Consider the following 3,526-nt stretch of genomic DNA (forward strand, 5'->3'; position numbering starts at 1 on the left):
GGGAAAACTCCAATGAAATATATCAGACATAAAAAATGACATGAAGCCACTGTCATCTGGTTTTCCTTAGGCCCGACATCGGGTAGCCCTCACAGCAAGTATTCATTGGCTATTGGAAGCCCTTGTGATCAAAATGAAGCCAGATGACTTAACACATGCAATTGTTTGCCTGTGTTTTCCAAAACTGAAGAACGCTGCTCTCACACTTCTTTGTAGGGAATGTAAAGGAAACAAATCACTCACCTGCTGCAAGTGCTTAGCATTGTGCTAGAATAATTACAGAAGCTGTCTCAGGCTGGGCGTGGTGGTGCGCGCCTGTAATCCCATCTACTTGGGAGGCTGAGATGGGAGTATCACTTGAGCCTGGGAGAGATCACAACACTGCATTCCAGCCTGGGTGACAAGGTGAGACTCTGTCTCAAAAAAAATAAATAATTCAGCAGTAGTTGGTTATAGAGTGAAAGTACTCCCACTTGATTTTTATTTTATTATCTTGGACTTGATATTTATTATTAAAATATTTTTATTTTATTTATTTTTATTATTGAGATTTTTATCACTTGATAATAAAAGGTGAATTGGAAACTGGCTGTTTGCAGGATGCTTGCTGTTTATTTCATTGAACCTTCACAACTTGTATGAGATCTCCATTATCCTCATTTTCCAAGAGAAAAACCAGCACTTTCAGAAGTTAAGGTAATTTCCCCAAGGTCACATGATTAGTAAATGATCAGTTTAGGATTGAACTCAGGTCTCCTGTCTCCCCCAAATCATACAGAATGCAGGTGTGTAATTTAAGTGCATAAAGCTGTACAGTTAAAATGGGTACATTTCATGTAAATCATACCCCAGTAAAGTTGATTTTTTTAATCATGTGGAATGAGTGATGTGATGATAAAACTCATCAAAGAAACCACATTATAATTTCACACATGAAAGTTTAGATATAAAGGCCAGGCATGGTGGCTCACGCCTGTAATCCCAGTACTTTGGGAAGCCATGGCAGGTGGATCACTTGAGATCAGGAGTTCAAAACCAGCCTGGCCGAGATGGCAAAACCCCATCTCTACAAAAAATACAAAAATTAGCTGGGCATGGTGGCATACACCTGTAGTCCCAGCTACTTGGGAGGTTGAGGCACAAGAATCACTTGAACCCAGGAGGCAGAGGTTGCAATGAGCCAAAATCATGCCACTGCACTCTAGAGTGGGTGACAGAGGAAGACTGTATTGAAAAGAAAGTTTATGTATAAAGATATGCCTTTATGTATAATTAGCATACATATTGAAAGATTCATGACACCACTGTCAAGCATTGTTCATTCAAGTGACCTTCCCAAACTTCAGTACAGATGTATGTAAATATCAAGCAGGAAGCTACCATGGGTTAGGGGCTTGAAAGTCTGTCTTGGAAGTCAACTAAGCAAACACAGAATTGGAAACAGCAACGGAAGTTTGTGATACCACACCTATCTAACAAAAATACCTTCAAAGTGCAGGGCTCTGAGAGGATCAGACACTTTTGCTATTGGGTATGCACAAAAGTCACCTTTCGTATGTGTAATATACTATGTGTGGTACTAAGGGTAGTGATTACAAGCTGTGCAACAGAACTTAGAAGTTTTTATTTTCAGTTACACCAAGGCTATGTTTGACTGTTTAAAGACAATATACTGGCCAGGCGTGGTGGCTCACGCCTGTAATCCAAGCACTTTGGAGGCCAAGGTGGGCGGATCACCTGAGGTCAGGAGTTCAAGACCAGCTTGACCAACATGGTGAAACCCTGTCTTAAAAAAAAAAAAAAAGAGAGAGAGACAATATACTGACAACTTTTTTATTTTATAATGTTCTATTTGAAAGTTTTACCAGTTTCAGAAACATCTTGAATTTAAGGCTTTAGTGAAATTTTATAAATCAAAAATTCATAAAATTGGTATTCTGAACAATCATGATTGTCCATACATATGTAGAAATATAATATAGCATAACTCAGTTTCTCTCACAAGTGGCAAACTGGTTTTCATAGGATGGTTAAACTGATAATAGTTGCCACCCTGGCTACAATAAACATATATTTGTATTGGTCAATTTAACAGACCCCTTATAATGATAAACTCCACAGGGCCTCAGAATAGGATGTGACTGATTGGATTTCACTGTTAGGAATTCTGCACAATCTTATGTTTTCCTAGAAAATATTTTCTTAGCGGAGCGTAGTGGTTCATGCCTGTAATCCTAGCACTTTGGAAGGCTGAGACGAGAGGATAGCTTGAGCCCGGGAGTTCGAGACCAGCCTGGGCAATATGACAAAACCCCATCTCTACCAAAAACACAAAAAATCAGCCTGATATGGTAGTGCATGCCTATGGTTCAAGTTACTCAGGAGGCTGAGGTGGGAGGCTCACTTGAACCTGGGAGACAGAGGTTGCAATGACCAGAGATTGTGCCACTGCACTCCAGCCTGGGCAACAGAATAAGACCTCATCTCAAAAAACAAAAAATTAAAAATTAAAAAAATTAAACCAAGGCTTGGCATGGTGGCTCACGCCTGTAATCCCAGCACTTTGGGAGGCTGAGGCAGGCAAATCACTTGAGGTCAGGAGTTCAAGAGCATGGCCAGCATGGCGAAACCCCCTCTCCACTAAAAATATAAAAATTAGCTGGGTGTGGTGGTGGGCACCTGTAGTCCCAGCTACTTAGGAGGCTGAGAAGGGAGAAACACTTGAACCTGGGAGGTGGAGGTTGCAGTAAGCCAAGATCGCACCATTGTACTTCAGCCTGGGCAACAGAGCAAGACTCGGTCTAAAAAAAAAAAAAAAATTTCAACTAAGATATATACGTAAAAGATATTCACTGCAGTGACATATATAATGACAAAATTGGAAAATCTAATCTAAATCAACAACAGGAACATATATGGCATAGATAAGAGACTGTAAACAACTACATCAAAATGTTAATTGTGGTTATTGCTGAATAGTAGGATTCTGGACCACTTGAATTTTCTTTATACTTTAAATTTTTTTTACATTCTCTATAATTAGCATTTTTATCATCAGTAAAATAAATACTGCTTTTTAAAAAAGAGAACAAAATCCTTGGAGGGCTTAATAAACACTTAACTTCTTGATCATAGCTAATAAAATAAAATATGAGTGCTTATACATGGTAAATAGCCCAGAAATTGTCCCAAGCAATGACTACTTTAGAAATCAGTCTCACTCTGCCACCTCCTCTCATTCCTATCCTTAATTAGTTGTCAGAACTGTTTCTTGTCATTGAAAGCCTGTTTCTACCAATGAAGAATAGTATAAAATGAATAAAGTCTAAAAGCTTACACTTAAATAGATCTAGAATGTTAACATGATTAAAAATTAATAACACAAACCCAAAAAGTAATTTTATGTTTAATGATGTTTACTTCTTTCAAAAAATCCTGAGAGCCCCAGACTCTGTGCTAAATACTGTTAAAGTGCCCAAAGTGAGGGTTTTTCAACTAAAACACTCATCTGCATATATAGTATGTT

This window comes from Callithrix jacchus, chromosome 14, assembly GCF_049354715.1.
Source record: "Callithrix jacchus isolate 240 chromosome 14, calJac240_pri, whole genome shotgun sequence".
Classification (NCBI taxonomy): domain Eukaryota; kingdom Metazoa; phylum Chordata; class Mammalia; order Primates; family Cebidae; genus Callithrix; species Callithrix jacchus.